This window comes from Lactuca serriola, chromosome 5 (genome assembly GCF_051521515.1).
Source record: "Lactuca serriola cultivar US96UC23 chromosome 5, Lser_US96UC23_V15, whole genome shotgun sequence".
NCBI classification, from domain to species: domain Eukaryota; kingdom Viridiplantae; phylum Streptophyta; class Magnoliopsida; order Asterales; family Asteraceae; genus Lactuca; species Lactuca serriola.
This window is the reverse complement of record NC_136412.1, coordinates 77,521,473-77,541,568: the sequence shown is the minus strand read 5'-3', so window position 1 is coordinate 77,541,568 and position 20,096 is coordinate 77,521,473.

The following is a 20,096-nucleotide window of genomic DNA, read 5'->3' as shown; positions in this document are numbered from 1 at the left end:
CAGCACAGAGGGGATCTGCACTTTCGGCCGTAGAGAGCTTCGAATGGAGCAGCCTTGATGCTCGTGTGATAACTGTTATTATAGGAAAATTCGACAAGGGGTAAATGAGTATCCCATGCTTTCCCAAAATCAATCACACAGGCTCGCAACATATCCTCCAGTGTTTGGATGGTCCTCTCACTCTGTCCGTTGGTCTGTGTATGGTAGGCTGTGCTCATGTCCAGCCTTGTTCCTAGGGAATGTTGTAGTGACTGCCAAAATCTTGAGGTGAACCTACTATCTCTATCGGAGATAATGGACATAGGTACACCATGTAGTCGTACTATTTCCCTAATGTATGTTCTCGTAAGTTTCTCCATCTTGTCGGTTTCCTTGATAGGCAGGAAGTGTGCAGACTTGGTCAATCTGTCAACGATGACCCATATGGTGTCAAGTCCACCCGTTGTCTTGGGCAACTTGGTTATGAAATCCATAGTGATCCGCTCCCACTTCCATTCTGGAATCTCTGGTTGTTGCAGTAAACCAGAGGGCTTCTGGTACTCGACCTTAACCTTTGCGCAAGTAAGGCATTTACTTACGAAGGTAGCAATCTCTGCTTTCATATTAGGCCACCAGTATAGCTTTTTAAGATCCAGATACATCTTATCTGAACCTGGGTGGACGGAATACCGAGTCTTGTGCGCTTCGGTCATGACCAAGTCTCGGAAACCACGGTGTTTCGGTGTCCAGATCCGGTTCATGAAATATAATGCTCCGTCACCCTTGGCTTCGATGTTCTTGTCCATTCCCCTAAGGGATTCACTCGACACATTTTCAGGTTTCATGGCCTCAAGTTGAGCCGCCTGAATTTGCTTAGTCAGGTGTGAATGGATGGTTATTGATAATGACTTGACTTTGCGACCAGAATATTCCTTCCGACCTAGGGCATCTGCTACCACGTTGGCTTTACCCGGATGATAACGAATATCGCATTCGTAATCACTGAGTAGCTCGACCCACCGTCGTTGTCTCATATTGAGCTCCTTCTGATCGAAAATATGTTGTAAACTCTTGTGGTCGGTCAAGATAGTGCTCTTTGTTCCATACAAGTAATGTCTCCAGATCTTCAGAGCAAACACTACTACTCCTAGTTCAAGATCGTGGGTCGTGTAGTTAACCTCGTGTGTCTTCAACTGTCTCGAGGTGTAGGCGATGACCTTACCTTGCTGCATCAGGACACATCCGAGTCCTTGATTTGATGCATCGCAATAGACTACGAAGTCTTCTATTCCTTCGGGAGGGATAGTATTGGTGCGGTGCACAAGGCTCGTTTGAGCGTTTGGAACGCTCTTTCTTGTTTCTCTTCCCAGTCAAAGGCCACGCCTTTCTGGGTCGGGGTCGTAAGAGGTTTCGCTATTCGAGAGAAGTTCTGAATGAATCTACGGTAGTAGCCAGCGAGACCTAGAAATTGGCGAATTTCGGTAGGCGTATTAGGTGCTTACCAGTTCTCATTGGCTTTAATTTTGGATGGGTCCATGTGGATTCCCTCTTCGCTTACCACGTGTCCTAATAATTTGACTCTTCGGATCCAAAATTCACATTTCGAGAACTTCGCATAAAGTTTCTCTTTTCGTAATGTCTCTAGAACTTGACGCAGGTCATCGCCATGCTCTTTCTTACTTCGGGAGTAGATCAGGATATCGTCAATGAAAACTATGACGAACTGATCCAAGTAAGCTCGGCACACTCTATTCATCAGATCCATGAAGACTGCGGGCGCATTGGTCAATCCGAATGGCATCACCACGAACTCATAATGTCCGTAACGAGTTCGGAAGGCTGTCTTCGGCACATCCTCCTCTAGCACTCGTAACTGGTGATATCCGGATCTCAGATCAATCTTGGAACAATAGTTCGCCCCTTGCAGTTGGTCGAATAGATCATCTATGCGAGGCAGAGGGTAGCGATTCTTGACCGTCAGTTTGTTGAGTTCTCTGTAGTCGATACACATACGGAATGATATGTCTTTCTTCTTAACGAACAAGATCGGTGCTCCCCAAGGTGAGAAACTTGGTCTTATAAAGCCCTTGCTAAGCAATTCGTTAAGTTGACCAGAGAGTTCCTGCATCTCAGCTGGTACTAATCGGTAGGGCGACTTGGCTACTGGGGTAGCTCCTGGGACTAAGTCGATTCTGAATTCGACCTGTCGCTGCGGAGGTAATCCAGGTAGCTCTTCTGGGAAAATGTCGGGGAAGTCGCTCACTACTGGGATGTTCTTTAGTTCTTTCGTTTCTAGGTTCGTGTCGACGACGTGAGCAAGGAATGCATAGTATTCTTTGCGCAGATATTTCTGTGCTTGAATACTTGATATAATGCGAAGACTCGCACCAGGTTTGTCGCCGTAGATTATAAGAGTTTTGTTAGACGGGAGGTTTAGACGGACTGCTTTCTCGTAGCACATGATGTCGGCGCGATGAAGGCTTAACCAATCCATGCGGATAATAACGTCGAAACTTTTTATTGAGACCAGCATCAGGTCGATTGGGAATGAATGGTTAGCTAAGGTTAGGAGACAACCTAATTATATGCTATTAGTACTTTCAGTTTTCCCATTGGCCATTTCTACTGTGAATTGTTCATTAAGTGCGTGTGGATTTTGCTTAAGCATGCGAGCAAATTTATGGTTTACGAAGTTTCGCTCCGCTCCACTATCGAACAGAATGCATGCATAGAAGTTATCACGGAGGAACGTACCAGGTACCACTGTCGGGTCAGCAACTGCTTCCCCGTGGCCGATAGCTAGTACCCTCCCTGCTCGACCAACATTCTTTGCTTTGGGGCAGTCCCTCTTATAGTGGCCTGCTTCGCCACATCCATAGCAAGTTGGGCTCGCGCCAGAGCCAGGGACTTGGGAGATCGGTTGTGCCGGGAATTCATAGAAACGGGCGGTGTGTCCTTTCCTGTTGCAGTTAGAACACTGCATTTCACAGCAGGAGTCGTTGTGGTGGAAGTTGCATTTGTTGCACATCGACAAACTTCCAGCATACTACTTCCCCGGAGCAGTAGCAGCAGTAGGGGTTACTGCAGCATGCATTGCCACGATTTGCTGTTTCTTGGCGGCTCGTTGTTTCTTCTTCTCATCCCAGAATTTCCGCTTAGTGTCAGCGGGTTTGGAGGGTTCCGAGATGGCTAGGGTGGTTGTGGTTGCAGGGGTTTTGACTTCATGGTCAATGAGTCTTTGTGCCAAACGCTTGGCACTGTCGTAGGTAGAGGGGTTTGATGCTAAGACATTCCCCTGGTACGGAGGCACTAGCCCCCATATGTACCGTTCGATCTTTTTCCCTTCAGTGGGAACCATATTGGGGCAGAGGGCCACCAGTTCGCTAAATCGGGCAGTGTAAGCGATCACATTGGTGCCCTTCATGGTCAAGTTCCAGAGTTCATGTTCCAACTTCTGGACTTCGCCCCTCGGGCAGTATTCCTCAGTCATGAGGTCCTTCATCGTTTCCCAGCCCATGTCGTTAGCCACGACGAGTGTTAGGGCTTTAACGTGGCCGTTCCACCACGTTAGGGCTTTTCCCTCAAAGGTGCATGCGGCATATTTAACTTTGCACGCAGCAGGGCATGAACAGATTTCGAAGACTGATTCAGTCTTCTCGAACCATTGCGAGAGGGCAATGATTCCGCCGGTGCCATAGAAAGGCTTCGGCTTGCAGTTTGTGAAATCCTTGTAGGAGCACTCTCTCGAGCGCACAGGGATTTCGATCGGAATAGATTCAACAGGGGTTCCACCTCTGCTGGCATCGGATGAGTGATATTGAGCCATGGCAGTTGCCACTGCTGCAGCTACGACAACATTCAGGGCTGCAGTATCGATGACCGGAGGCGGTGGAGGCGGTGGAGGTGCAGGGTTATTCCTATTCCTAGGAGATTTGCGAGGAGTCATCTTGCAGCTATAAGTTTATAAAGATAAGAAAATTGTAAGAATCAATTTGTAAGAAACGTGAGAGTTTCACATGGACTAACTAACCATAGCCCAACTGTTGAATGAGTGTTTGAAAACATAGCAAGGAATATTAGTAGGAAAACACAAGTGTACGGATTTTTCCCACATATTGGATAGATGTCCATCATACTGGTATTACTGATGTAATAAGTTCAGGGAAATTTGACCTAACAGTAGGTCTTACATCATACCATACAGAAAGTTTGACAGATCTTAGATTCCTAATTAGAGTACCGAAAGTTAGGAATATTTTACAGAAAAGTGCTACTTAGAGCACATATGTTCAAGGCTATTCCTAAATCAAAAGAAAGAGATGTACTAGACATCATCTAATGGTGATGGGAATTCCTTGGGCAAGCCCTGAGATCGGACACTTGACGAAACACCTCTTGAAGGTGTCGATCCTGAGCCCTCTGACGAGCTCGAAGTTCCAAGACTTCAGCACGGGAGGTAGCCAGCTGTTGCTACAGGGTTTCGTTGGTTCTCCTGGTCCATTCCATGTCTTCTTCAAGACGGCGGATGCGGACTCTATTGACACCTGAGTTGGCATCAATCTCCATGACCCGGTCGATGGCTGCTCAACCTTGCTCGACATTACGAGCTATTCTGCGGATAATGACCGGCAGAGCTCGGTCAGCAGAGCCACCATCGCTGACGTTGTAAAAGGTTCGGTCCCCAAAATATGGTAAGGGTTGACCCTGTTCATCACTCCAGCGATTCAATTTGGTTGCCCACAATGGAGTAGGACCTGGAAAAGCTCCTCGAGGGTTGTTGTTCGGGGCTTGACCTACAAGCGGTAGGTTGTTGACTTCTGGCTCAGAGTCGGATCCATCAGAAAAGCCTTCTGCGAGGTGATCATCCAAAGGGATTGGATGCTCATCTTCGGGCTCTTCATCAATCCAGTCGGCATTGCCTTCATTTGGGAAGTACGGGTCGCCATGATGGAATCCAGCCATTTAGATCTACGTGAGAAGAGAGGTATAAGGATATAGTATACATGTAACTAGTAGTACAAAATACACCTATAGTATTTTAAGTTTAAGTTCTACTGATCTTTTTGTGGTATTGTTGGTAAGTTTTTAGACTTGTTAACATATCACAACCATTCTAGGGCATATGCTAATCACTCCTAGGACCAGCATAGTTGATCAGGCTATGCCATTCCCAGGACTGACCATACATCCCCGAGCTCACTTGTGATATTTAACAATCGTAATACTTTTGTTCTTGTCATTGTGACACTGATTTTAGTATGAATGCAGACTAGTATACTTAATTAAATATTTTAATATTTAAAGTGTAGACTCTTGGTCAGAGTGTTTTAATCCCTATTGGGTTTATAGTTTAGTATATCTTTTATGGGTTGATATACTTTATTCACTATAAACAATGCTCTGATACCAATCTGTCACACCCCAAAACCGAGAACGGCGGAAACGTTCTGGGGCGGAGGACGTCATGTATAGTATCACAACACAGTAAATGTAAATAAGCAAACAACATCATCCATTGCATTAAATATATAATTTCAATACAAGCGTGTTCTGTATAGTTATAGACACCAAAATAATGTAAATTAAAATAATAAGATGAGTCTTGAATACGCTCCATCTTCTCAAAAGTTGGCATCGGTACCTGTCTATTGATGACCTGAGAATACAAGTTATTTTGAAAGAGTTTATCAGCATTAAGCTGGTGAGTTCATAAGTATTTTAGTGTCAATGTTTGTTGTCAAAAATGTTTGAACCTGTCTCAATGTACAAGTTTGTAAAATGTAGGTAAGTGTTTGAAAGTGTTTGAAAGTGTTTGTAAAAGTTTGAATCTCTCAGAAAATCCTATATTTTCTATTAAAGTAGCCTTCTACCAAGGCCTAACTGTTTTGTATGCTCGTTTATTATAAAAGGGTGTAATATCCCAAGTGTAACTATTATTTAACAAAATATAGTTTGTACAATAATGTTTAAGAGAGGTTATCACTAAAACTATGTAATGGGTAAATCATTGTAGTATTGTAGTTTTGTATTATAGGAACTACTGCTGTACTAACTACCTTAAACCGGGTTTATATTCAGGTATTATGTGATAAATTGCACTATACTATCGACTAGTAACAACGACATAATGAATGGTCGTAATAAAGAAAATGACGTTTAGCACCCGCAGACCTGCAGGTCCGGCTGTAGCTAGCAGCAAGGTGTAGGATTGTCAATCCAGCATAGATCTATATGCAAACTCACGCTCCCCCTCCAAGAGACTCTGGCCACAACTCGAGTCATGACAGTTAAGTCATGCTCCGATTTAAATCACAGTAATTTAAGTATTCTAGTATATGTAATGTAATGTTTCTCACGCTAGTATAGTTGTATATGTTCTCCTCCTAGTATTGTATATGTTCTGATAGTATAGTTGTATGTGTTCTTGTAGTATAGTTGCATGTGTTCTTGTAGTATAGTTGTATATGTTCTCGTAGTATAGTTGTATGTGTTCTCGTAGTATAGTTGTATATGTTCTCGTAGTATATTTGTATATGTTCTCTTCCTAGTATAGTTGTATATGGACTCATGAATGAATTGACTCATTCGTCTCGCAGTTGTAATAGTATGATCCTGTGTTACCCCGATGGTAACTAACTATTGATGTATTCATAAGTATGAATATGGAAGTACTTTATGTCTATACATGTATATTTGATATATAACTAATATTGAAACGACCCTCGGATGGTCACCCGAAATCCCACTAGACCACATCCAAATCGAGGAAAAGGAAATAGGGCAGATGGCCTTCCTAATCCCTTTAAACATTACTTATATATCTATACATATATGGTCATGCAATTTATAATATAAAAGCATAAATAAGTTTTCATAAGACATTTGAAACATAAATATCATTTCAAGAAAAGATCGACTTGATGTCAATCTCTTAAACAATTTGAAGGCATAAGTTTGATAAAACAGTTTTTAAGTATAAGGAACATTTGTTTGAATCATAGTTGTAAATAAGTTTGAAAAGTAAAAGAGTTTGTAAAACATTTTGAAGTAAAACAGTTTGAAAAGTGAATAAATCATTGGTTTTCTAGTTATTAATCACATGTGATTAATGCAATCACATGTGATTGAAGCAATAACTATAAGTATTTAACTTGTATCCCCCCCATAAAGTATTTAAAACATTTAAAATCATTTCAAAGGTTTATTAAAGGGGTATGAACTCACTTGTGGTGAGCTGTTTGAATTGCAGTGTCGGATACCGTGCTAGGTGGCAAACGGAGACTTGTTTACACGCACGAGCCTAGTTATCATATAATAAGCATATATATAACTAATTAGCCAATTAACAACTTACTAAAATAAGTTAGAACACTTAGGAACATGTAAACACTTTTCATAAGTGTTAAAGGTCCTAATGGTTGCATCTAAGTCGATACGGGACAAGGCAAAAGGGGTTTAATGCACTAATGACCTTGTATAAGAGTTTACCACCCAACAAACCCCACCTTTGGAGTTTACGGCCATAAACCCATGAGTTTATGGCCATGAACTCCTCACTTGGTGGTTTTGGGTGTTTTAAGGTGCTAAATTGATCCTAGAACAAGCCTAGCTTTGTTGGAATAAACCTTGAAGTAGTTTAAGGCCCTAGAATGCTCCATAGGGGAGTTTACGGCTTAATGACCATATCCCCTAGAGTTTACGGCCGTAAACTCCTATGGGGTGTTGGTTTTAATTCATTTGAGGCACTTGCACATGTAGGATAGCTTCTATGTTTTTATCTAAGGCTAAAGGGGACAAGAGGCACACATTTGTGCCTTCATTAGGAATTTACGGCCCAAGTGATGTTCCTTGGCCGTAAACTCCCTTTAAGGGATGGTTTTGGTGTCTTTTACTCCCCATTCAAGTCCTATGTATTCAAGGGTAATAGTCTTAAGGCCTTAGGGGTGTTTAGGGTGCATTTAGCCTTTGAAAAAGGGGTTTACAGCCCAAGAGCATATCTTGGCCGTAAACTCCTAAAACTTAATGATTTTGAAGTGTTTTGGTGTCCAAATTAGCTACAAGCATTAGAGGGTAATTGTCCTTAGGCTTTAGGGGTGGTTTAGGGCACTTATAGCCCTTGAAAAGGGGTTTACGGCCCAAGAAATGTCCTTGGCCGTAAACTCCTATTACTTGTGGTTCTTAAATGATTTCAAGCCTCTAATGCTCATACTTTAAGTCCCTAACTAGTTACTTATCAAGGAAATGGGACTAGGTAGCCTTAAAGCTCCATTTTGGAGTTTACTCCCCAAGAACGTTCTTGGGCGGTAAACTCCCGGATCTTGCATTTTAAACATGTAATTGATGTTATAAAGCATATAACAATTAATGAAACACATTTAGGAAAGTAGACTCACAATCTGGGATGAAAACCCGAAGATCCGTGAGAGAGAAAGTGGCTTTTCTCTTTTTGGAATTGTGAATAATGAATTAATTTAATTCAGAAATCTATTTATAGTCCTGAAATATTTTGGCAGAAAATATTTTTATTCCGGATATTGGACTGTAACATTATGAAACTTGGAATGCTCAAATTTCAAAAAACCAGGAGCATCCACTCTCCTGATATCTCCTTAAACATAAACCCTAATGTACACAAACTTGTTCGGAAAAGTATGAAAATCACTGAAACTGGACTAGCTGCTTTGAAGCATATCTGGGTGCCCGACCTGCCCCTTCAGTATCTTTCAACCGGTATCCGGGAGCTGGCCTCCCCTTCAGTATCTTTCAACTGGTAACCAGGAGCTAACCTCCCCTTCGTTATCTTTCAACCGGTAACCGGGAGCTACCGTCCCCTTTGGTATCTTTCAACCAGTAACTGAGGACTATTTCACCCCCTACGACTAACACATAATAAGGTAACATAACATACTGCTAGGCATGCATGGATTCTGACGACCCTTCGGTAACTTTTAACTGGTATCCGGGGACTATTTCACCCCTACTACTACTACTACTAATATTTATCAGATAGCATCCTAGCACACAAACACAATAGATAATGGCATACCAGATAATTATTAGAAATACAATCATCTCACAAACAACTCCTACTAGTGGGTCGGCATTGTGGCCTTAGACCAACTTCTACTGGAAGGTAACTCACCTCACAATGCTGAAGTCCCATAGACAAAACTCTTGCTGCTGGATGACAAGTTCTCGAACTGTCAATCATCAAAATATCACCCTATCGGCAATTGGGTCCCAACATAAACCCATAAGTCCATGCTTAGGGTAAAAGACTGCTTTACCCCTATCTTAACTTGATCCAAGCCCAAGGCCCAATCCAAAGGCCCAAAAGTCAACTATGAGTCAAAGCCCAACATATGGCACAATTTTCCACATTAGGCCAAAATCTTTACACGGTCTTATTCAGAGGCCCAACCATTTAGTCCAGTCCAAAAATTTGGCATTTCTAATGGCCCAATATCTCATAATCATAAAGGCCTAGTTATGGCCCATCTATGGCCTAATTTTTTCAAATTGGGCCCAAACTTCACATGGGCCTTACCATAAATCCCATCCATAAATTCTTAGTCCATATGATTGTTCTTGGATGGCCCATTATTAGCTTAATCACCAAAGCCCAATATAAAGGCCCAACTTAAAGCCCAAGTGAAATTAGGGTTTGCACTTAAAATGACGATTAGGGTTAAGTGTTTCTTACTTAACTCATTAAGGACGTAATCCACTAAGTCCATCACCCCACTAGATAAATCATATTGTGTGATTGGGTGTGATTCACAATTCCATTCCAATGGCCCAAATGTGGGTCCCGATAAGTCCAAGGCCCATATATCCAAAATTAGGGTTTTCTAAACCCTAATTAGGGTTTCCAACCCAATCGTAGCCCAATAGGCCCAAAACTATATCTTTGGATCAATTCGGGTTTCATTAGGCCCATTAGGGTCTCACATGGCCCATTAAGGTTTCATTAGTCGGGAACCACCCATTACCACCTCGGGTAGTGGTGGTTAACAGCGGCTCGCGGCCACCACCTCACGGTGGTGTTTATGGTTCTAGTCCAATCGTGCCCAAGCACCCCAAAAGCAATCCAAACACAAACTAAGCACACCGCCACCCAACATGGCGGCTAGTGGCGGCAGCCACCACCTCACGGTGGTGGTTATGAGTTTCTTTTCATTTTTCCTTTACCTATTACATCATACAATGCAACATCTCAAATAACACACACACCCACTAAGGAAAACACACACATAGTACCTTGTGACGACAGGCGGTGCTGGAGAGTGGTAGCCACCACCTCACTATGGTGGCGATGGGGTCTTTCTTCGGATCTTTTGCCAAGAAACGCTCCTGTAGCCTCATAACATCTAAACACATGAACAAAATCACCAAAACATGCCTACAGCCACCTTTCACGGTGGCTAGTGGCGGCAGAAAAGCATTCCCCGCGATAGCCACCATGGTTGGCTACCATGGTGGTCTTCTTGTGTCTTCCAGCCAACATTTCACCCACACACGGCACGCAATTGGAAATATGGATGCAACCACCAACTGGTGGTGCGTAGTGATGGCAGCAGCAAACCTAGCGGCAACAACGGTGTCTAAAGTAGGTAATAATGGCATCATCGGAAAAAGATTTTTCGTTATGGTAGTAGTGGCGACTAATAGTGGCAGAAAATGGTAGAATCACGGAGAGGCGGCAGCGAACGCTGACCACAGTTGTTCCTACAACCGATTGCAGCAACACGAACGGTGACATACCCAACCGGACAACGCCATGAGGTTGGCCTCGACCCCCACCACACCGGAGCAACAACGGAGGTGTTCAACATGGTGGCTCCCGGCTTTGTCGAAGACTGGAAATGATGGTGGCGATAGAGCGGCGGCAAAGAAAGTGAGAGGTGATGGTGGCGGCTGGACATATTATTAGGGTTAAGGTTTGGACCGCAGGTGACGGGTTTAGATACTCCGATCCCCATAACTTGTTTCCATAACACCAAAAATGGTCCATCCTTCCCCCATTTCTTTCAAATTTAATCCAATATTTATCATTTAAACCCTCAACATCAAAATCCATTACAATTTAGGTACAAAATTCACCAATTACACCCCTGCTTCCATAATTCCTCTCAAATTCGATCCATAATTAACCAAATAGCCCCTTAGTCTCCGAAAATCTCTTCAAATGAAGTCCCAATAATTTGCCAAGTAGTCCCTGCCTTCATAAATATTTATGAAACCAATCTGAAACCTACACTTTTAACCCTCGACTTCTAAAATCGTGACGGTTAGCTCCACAAGAACACGCCTTGCTATACAATTATTGATTTTAGGGCTACTATTCATTAATTAATTTTTTTATTATTTATTAAAGAAATGGGGTGCTGTCAAACTCTATAATGGGAGGGGGGTGATGGTGGGTTGCACTTGATCCCACATCGGCTTGGAAGGAGAACGAAATATTTCCTTATAAGAGGTGTGGTTACCTTCCTTTTCACAATGCGCTTTAAAGCCGTGAGGGCGGTAGATCCTATAAGAAATATATAGTTAAGCATGCTTGGTGGGAGTAGTATTAGGATGGCTGACCCCCTGGGAAGTCCTTGTGCAGAGTGGCCCAAAGCGAAAAATATTGTGATACGTGCCAAAAGAGGGATGTTACAAAGGGTATTAGAGCTAGGACATTGGTCGATTTGTTCGACAGGGACGTTGAACCCTATAATAGGGGGTGAAGGTGGGTTGCACCTGATCCTACATCGGCTGGGAAGGATAACTAAGTATTCCTTAAAATAGGTGTCGATACCTTCCCTAACAAAATGTAATTTAAACTCGTGAGGGCAGCAGATCCCATAAGAACTCCGCAGTTAAGCGTGCTTAAGCAAGAGCAATCCATGGATGGGTGATCCCCATGGAAGTTTTCGTGTCGGGAGCCCAAAGCGGAGAATATTGTGATATGTGCCAGAGGGAGATGTTACAACGAGAGCCAGACGCTACCTTCACCAGAGATGTGTAAGTTTTGTCGCCTATGTTATGAATATCCGAGAGAAGGGTAAGACGGTCACAGATGATGTGCCAGTGGTGCGGGAGTATCCATATGTTTTCCTGGAATATTTTCCTGGGATACCTTCGGAGAGGCAGGTTGAGTTCAGGATTGACCTAGTTCCTGGTGTGGCTCCGATAGCCAAGGCACCATATTGGTTGGCTCCTCCCGAGATGTAAGAGTTGTGTACACTATTGTAGGAGCTGTTAGACGAGATTTATTAGGCCTAGTAGCTCACCATGGGGTGCCCCGATCTTATTTGTGAAGAAGAAGGATGGGTCACATCAAATGTTCAAAGACTACCAGGAGTTGAATAAGGTAACAGTGAAGAGCCGTTACCCCCTCCTGATGATTGATGACTTATTTGACCAGCTTCTGGGTGCATGTTGGTTTTCCAAGATCGATTGCGTTTAGGATATCACCAATTGAGAGTTAAAGATGAGGATGTACAGAAGACTGCGTTCCAAACTTGCTATGGCCACTACGAGTTCATGGTGATGCCATTTGGGCTGACCAATGCTCCTGCCACATTCATGGACCTCTTGAACCACGTATGCAGACCGATGCTAGATTGGTCTGTGATAGTCTTCATTGATTATATCTTGGTTTATTCCAAGACGTAGGAGCAACACGAGGAGTACTTGAGGGAGGAGCTGGAGACACTAAGGAGGGAGAGACTGTTGGAAAAGTTCTCCAAGAGTGAGTTTTTGTCGCACGAGATGCAGCTTCTGGGGCACCTGGTCAACCAAAATGGTATATTGGTCGATCCGGCCATAGTGGAGGCCGTGATGAGATGTGAGGTTCCGAGGTCTCCATCCGAGATTCAGAGGTTCCTTGATTTAGCAGGATATTATCGGAGGTTCATTCAGGACTTCTCCGAGATAGCGGTACCCCTGACCCGGCTGACCAAGAAGTCAGTGACTTTCTGCTAGGGACCTGAGCAGCAGGCGGCCTTTGAGACTTTGAGACAAAGGTTGTACGAGGCGTCGATCTTAGCCTTGTCGGAGGGAATTGAGGATTTTAAAGTATATTATGATGCGTTCATCTTAGGTTTGGGCACAATATTGATGCAGATAGGACATGTCATCACTTACGCCTCGAGGAAGTTGCAGCCTCACGATGCGAACTACCCGACACACGACCTGGAGTTGGAAGCAGTTGTTTTTTCCCTCAAGATTTGGTGACACTACCTCTATGGGGTTCGTTGTACCATTTACATGGATCACAAGAGTTTGAGGTACTTGGTGGACTAGCCAAATCTGAACATGAGACAACGGCGTTGGTTGGACGTGGTGAAGGATTACGATTGCGAGATCCTTTACCACTCAGGGAAGGCCAATGTTGGGGCTAATGCAATTCGCCATAAGGAATTTGCAGTCCCGGTCAAAGATATCTGCTTGAGGTTGACGATAATGACTCCGCTTTTGGAGCGGATTCGGGAGGCTCAGCAGGAGGCTAAGAAGGAGGAGTACAGGAAGAGTGAGCATATCATGGGCTAGATTTCCTCCTTCGACTATGATAATCATGGTTTATTGACACTCCATCGTAGAGTGTGGGTTTCATACTCGGGCGGCGTGCTCCAACTCTTGATGGAGGAGGCACATAAATCCAGATTTTCCATCCACCCCGGTGAGACGAAGATGTATAAAGATCTTCGTCCTGATTACTAGTGGCCCTGCATGAAGCAGGATGTAGCCTGGTACGTCGAGAGGTGCTTGACTTGCAGGAAGGCCAAGGCCAAACACTAGAGCCCTCACGGCAAGATGCAGTTGTTGGTTATTACTGTGTGGAAGTAGGAGGATATTACCATGGACTTCATTATGAAATTACCTCGGACAGCGCGTAGAGTTGACGCGATATGGGTCATCGTGGATCGATTAACGAAGAGCATCCACTTCACATCAATTTAGGAGAGTATTTAGGCCATGAAGTTGGTAGAAATCTACATCTGGGAGGTAGTAGCTTAGCATGGGGTGCTGGTTTCTATGATTTCTAAAAGAGATGTGCGGTTCACTTCCAAATTCTGGAAGAAATATCATGACGAGTTGGGTACTCGTCTACACTTCAGCACGGCCTTCCACCCGCAGATGGATGGTTAGAGCGAGCGGTATAATGAATGTTGTACTCTTAGATCGATAGATTCTTTAACAGATAATTGAAAATAAAGAAACGAATGAACACAAGATTTAATCAAACAGTGTCGAATGATTAATATGCTCCACCTCAGAAGAGCTCGATGAAGAACTTCAAATTTAGAGGTGTGCTAGGGTACAATACAATTAAGAAAAAATAATTGAGAAGTGTATCGATAACAATGCACGCATGCATTATATATGCTAAACCCTAATAACAAAACATGGCTGGACAGTCCCAGACCGAGTATACAAATGGAACTAAGTGCTAAGCCCAATGATGCAACGTCTTAGTCTTAACAATCTCCCCCTTTGCGTCAACTGAGGCGAGATATCAAGTTGGTTGAGCAAGAGTGGTTTTCTTCACGGTCTTGAATATCTTCAGTATGATAGCAAGAAGAGTTTGACAAAAATCAATGTACCACTGAAGCATATCCGTAAAGTTCTTCTTATCATTTTCAATGATTTGTTTATACCTGTGTATAATATCAAGAGTATGCTCCAAACATGCAGTGGAGAACATGTGTTTATCATCGAGAGCAAACAAGTGTTTTTCACCTTTGCCTCATGTGAACGTGACAGTGTGATACTTTGAATCAATTTTCTCCATCCGCATTCGGTTCTCATCGCCTGTCTTCCCAATCGGTATGATAGTCGGCTTCTTCCTTAAGACATTTGCAATCTCTTGATCCATCTTCGCAACCTCATGATGTATGAGGCTAACATTCATTTGATGTGATCAATAAGAGGCTTATACTATTGTTGATCAGTTAGCAGAATGTTGTTGAGAAGGATCCAATCATGTGGGTTCAGGTTCGGCAGATCGGCTAGAGAGATCATATGGACCGAATTATCTAAGCCTCAGGTCACTTTGAATTTGACATTTATAAATGGCCCTGGAGGAGTTGGTTTCAATACCTTGACTGATGTGATATTATGTGTGCTCCAAGTCTAGTATTGCGATTGAGATAATTCAAGATAGTAGGTAATTAGATCTCGATCAACCTTTGGGTTAGGAGAAGGAACATTGGCTATTGGATCGAAACAGTGAAACACAAATGCCTTTTGGGTGATTGGTAGATCAAATTGAGAATCTTTGGTATTCTCATAGTCAAAAGAAACGACTGGTTCAAGCCAATGATAGTTGGGAGACTTAATTGCTTCTTTGATTAATTTCTCCAATGTCCACAGTGGAAAGAGAGCTTATCTGCAAACCAAAGTGTGATGAGCTTCTCTCTCTTCTCTCCCTTTCTTCTTCTTCTCTTATAATTTTGAGGTTTTCCTCAATCTCTCTATCCCGATGCTTTCTTTTCAGAGCATCTTCTTCAGTTTCTTCTTCTTCAACACTTTTATCCATAACACCCTTCGCTTTGTCCTTCACACTAGGAGCCGAAGCTTCATTACCCTTTGGTTTAATGGTGACTTTCAGATTTGTAGGAGGCTGTTTGGGAGGATTTTTCTGATCTTCTCCCCCTTGTTGTGGAGTAACAATTGGCTCCACAACACCCTCAACGCGACTCAAGATTTCAAGAGCAGGAAGCAAATTCTTAGTTAAGTGGTTTTGAACTGAGAGAGTAAGAACTGAATCATGGGCGTTGACAAGACTGGACAGAATGAAGAAGACATCACTAACACAACTTTTGATCACAAATCACTCTGTCTTGAGAGAATAAATCTCCTTGTTCGCCTGATTGAGCTGAACAGACTGAACTTCATGCAAAGTAGTTTTGCGAGCAATTTCATCCATAATTTTATTCTCCATTGCAAGGTCTGCTTGGAGTTTGTCAAGACGAGTAGAAATTGATGACAGAAGGGTGGTTTGATCGGGTTGAAGACTATTGCACACCAATTCGAATTTGTGTTTCTCAGCCTGAAGAGATTTTGAAAGCGACTCAATTGCAAGGTTAACTTTGTTGGCATTAGTCTCTGCAGATCCTTTAAGGGATTCCAGAAGAAGCTTTGCTTCAAAAATAAGAGTGGCTACCTCCTCTGTTGATTTCTTACAAGACAGAGTGGAGGCATCAACAACCTTGGTTGCCTCCTGATCGATTCATCATGCTGTTTAAGGGAAGTTTCAATTAAGGCTCGAACAGTAGTATCCGAAAAAGTTGTGGTGGAGGAAGAGGAAGATGAAGCGAGCAACTTGCCAAGCTTTTCGTTGAGACCTTTTAAGTGTCGCTTCGTAATTGGAGCATCATCATCATCATCACTTTGAACCTGATAAGGACTATAGTAATACGATTCAAAGTCTACATCGTGTCCACCAAGAACTGGGAAATATTCTGTGGAAAGAGATGGGGAAAAGGGTTTGGATGTGACAAGGGTTTCGGTGCCTGAGGTAACCGAAGGTTCGGTTGTAGTGGAAGTAGCTTGATTAAGGATTGGTGGTGGAAGAGGAGCAGTGGAAATTGGTTGAGTAGAAACAGGTGGTGGACTTGGTGCAATAGAAATTGGCATAGAAGCATGAGATGGAGAAGGAGGAGGAGATGGAATGGAGTCATTAATTGGTACCTAAGTAGATGGAGCATGAGGAGGCGAATCTCCTCTAGGTGAGACTTCAGAACGATGCCCATCACTTTTGCCTAAAGCCTCCTGAACGTTATCAGAGGGAACATACTCAGAGTCACTAGGCGAATGTGCCTTCGGTCTCTTAGCTATTTTCTTTAACTTTCGCTTCTTCGGCGCAGAAGGAGCTGGTTGTTCGGTCTTACACTTTTTAGGCGTAGCAGATTTGGAGGATTGACCATCTTTCTCCTGCTTCTTCTGATCAGGTTTCTTCCCACGCTTCACTGGCCTGTCAGCGTCATCAATAGATTTCTACATCTCTAGAGTGAGTTGTCTCGGTCCTGAAGGTGGAAGATTTTTGTACTCGCTGATGACCTTGCTTTCGGCAAAGGCACACCGATATGTTGATTCAAGGATTGAACCAACAAACAAGAATTTGGTCGGATCGGAGATGATGATCTTGGTGGTGTGGAAAGTGCCAATCGACGATTGCGATGCATCAATCATGATAGGAATGTTAAACTTCACAATAGCCCGTTGTGTGATGAGGGTCCAAAACCTTCCCCAAGAGATTTCAGAATGTCGAGAAGAGGAATGAAGGCTTTGTACCAGTTGTGACCTTTAAATGGACCCATAGTCCATGTTGATGCCATGGTAAAGACCATAGAGTAAGGTCATGAATGCCTTGGTAGCCCCGTCTGACCCAACAACCCTTTCAGCAAAGGCTTTGAAAAGAATAGTAAATAATCCATTCCACTATGAAGGAAGGCATGATTTCTTGAACTTGGTCACCGTGGTAAGAATGTCACTGTACCTTATATCATAGAACATGGTGAACAGCTGAGTCGTTGATATGGAATCAGGATTCACCAAAGATTCATCACAGGCTAGCCCTATCAGGGAGCAAAATCGCACTCTAGAGACTGAGGTTTTGAGATTGAAAATCTCGAAGAAGATGCGTTCCTTGCTTTTTTCATAAGATAGCGTTGAATATACATGAGAAAGCAAAGACATCATAATGGATTTCACCTTGGTCATAGCGATCACAAGTGGTGAATATTTGAGGCATTCCACTACTTGAAGCATGTATAAATCATAAAGGAAAGGATTTAGATCGATAAGCTGGTTTTGGTTGAACTTGATGGTCAACAGAGAAGATGAGGCAGTTTTTTCATGAACAGATGAAGATTTAGCCAGAGTTGTAGGTTTGGAGAAGAAGATGAATAGTAGAATTTGTTGGTGTTTTCTTGAGAGAGTTTGGAAGTGGTAAACTGGTACAAGGGGTGTGAGAATATCTTATATACGATTTCCAGCAGAGAGAAAAAATTTGTAGTAATGATGCCAAGATCTTTGTAATCGATGCCAGAAAAAAGTGCGTTTTGACAGCTGTGTTTCCCAAAAAAGGTGTCAATCGGCGTGACATAAGGAAGCCGTTTCAAATTCACGTGCCCGTTTCAATTCTTATCTAGTGATTCGGCTTTAAATTTTATCCATTGACCGCCTCTTTAATTTTGAAAATTTTCAAATTCCCTTGAAAATATAGACTCATCTTTATTGCTTCATACAAATAAGGCAACCTTCGCTTCTTAGCATAGTGAACTACCATCATATTCGGAACCGAAACAATACATCTGAAAAAGTTGCCATTAGTACCATGTACAGGACTGGAGGAAAATCATAAAGATCTTCGTGCAAGAATGTGCCAAAGAAAAAGAAATAAAGCAAATGATTTGTGGGATATATGTGATGTCTGTTAAGATATGAATCTGTGGATCCCGGGCACAAATCTCTTCCTTTAAAGTCAAGAGAGACTTAAAATTGTCTGTGTGGTTTCCCGTTGAAATACGATCATATGTTTATTAAGAAACATTGAAAGGCATCTTTTCGTGTTTAGGCTTTTAAAGGGTAGCTTCTCTTCAACCAAACTTCGGTACTGAACATAATACCGAAAGTTGGATGAAGTACTTATGAGACGAGTGTAGCCTATTAAACAAGTAGGTATGTTAATGTATTCAGTGAATTGATGATAAAGTAGAAATCTCAAAATTAAAAACAAAATTGGATCTTATGGGATGAAATACCTTGGTGTTAGACAAATTCATAAAGACCTCGCAAAAAGAAAGAAGAGATTTCTTGTGATAACAACCGAAAGTAGTGATTGCTAGAACATTAGATTGTTCACCATCAATTCCTTTAAGGTATTGGATTTTCGGTTTCACTTTGCACGTTGTGAAACGAAATTAAGATCATCAACACAGATGTTGTGTAACCATAAACCTCAGTGGTAAATGTTGAGAGTCTCACGGATTACGTTCATGGAATGAAAATGTGATGGAGAAAAAAGTCGAGTTGGTTAAAGAATCGAAAGTACCTCTGCTATAAAAGAATGACCAAGCAGACAACTCTTAACTCAATATGAGAAGAGTAAGGTAGCTCATGACCTGAGTGATTTTGATAGCCTAATTGGGAAGAAAAGATTTGTATATATCGAATTAGTAAGGCTTCAATCAGAGTCTTGGAGGCTTCAGTCGACATGTAGCAGCATGCTTCTAGGGACACTTAGCTAGTACAAAGAGAAGAAATGTCAAACTTGTCCCAACTCCATCATGTTAATGCATCTGTGATCTTGAAGGAAAAAAAATTTATATTTTTTTTAAGTATGAGTGAAAATGAAAAGAAATAAAAATAAACACTAAATGAGAATGTTTTTGTAATTTTTGATTTTTCTTCAAAAGATAAAAAAAAACAGAAAACAGAATTTTTGGTTTTTAAAGTAAATGACATAAAATAAATTAAGCTTAAAAGAAAACATGATATACAAAATATATAAACGAAACTATATCTTAGAAATAATGAAGCGAAATAGACCGAGCCTTCGGTTCATTTTGGTTCCTGAATAATCCAGAACCGAAATAGACCGAGTGTTCGCTCTATTTCGCTTGTTCAGTTTTTTATGAGACGAAAGTGGTTTCGGTAGTGACTCAGCTTCCATCATTCCCAAGCCATGGAGAATTTTATTAAAACTTGCTTCAGGTAAGGCTTTTGTGAAAATGTCAGCTAACTGGTCAGAGGATTGAAGAAAGTGGATTTGCACTACCATCTTCAACATGATCCTTGATACAGTGATATCTCAGTGCGATATGTTTGGTTTTGTAGTGTCGGACTGGAATGGGACAAATCTGAATAGCGCTTTCTAAGTCACAATAGAGGGGAATCTTCTTCATGCTCAAGCCATAATCCCTAAGTTGGCTTTGTATCCATATGACTTGTGAAGTACAAGATGTTGGAGCAATGTACTCAGCTTCGGCTGTAGAAAGAGACACACATGTTTCTTTCTTGGAATGCCAACTGACGAGTTTACCATCAAGGAATTGACACCCGCCAGTTGTGCTCTTTCAGTCCAGACCACATCCACCAAGATCAGCATTGGAAAAGGCTTG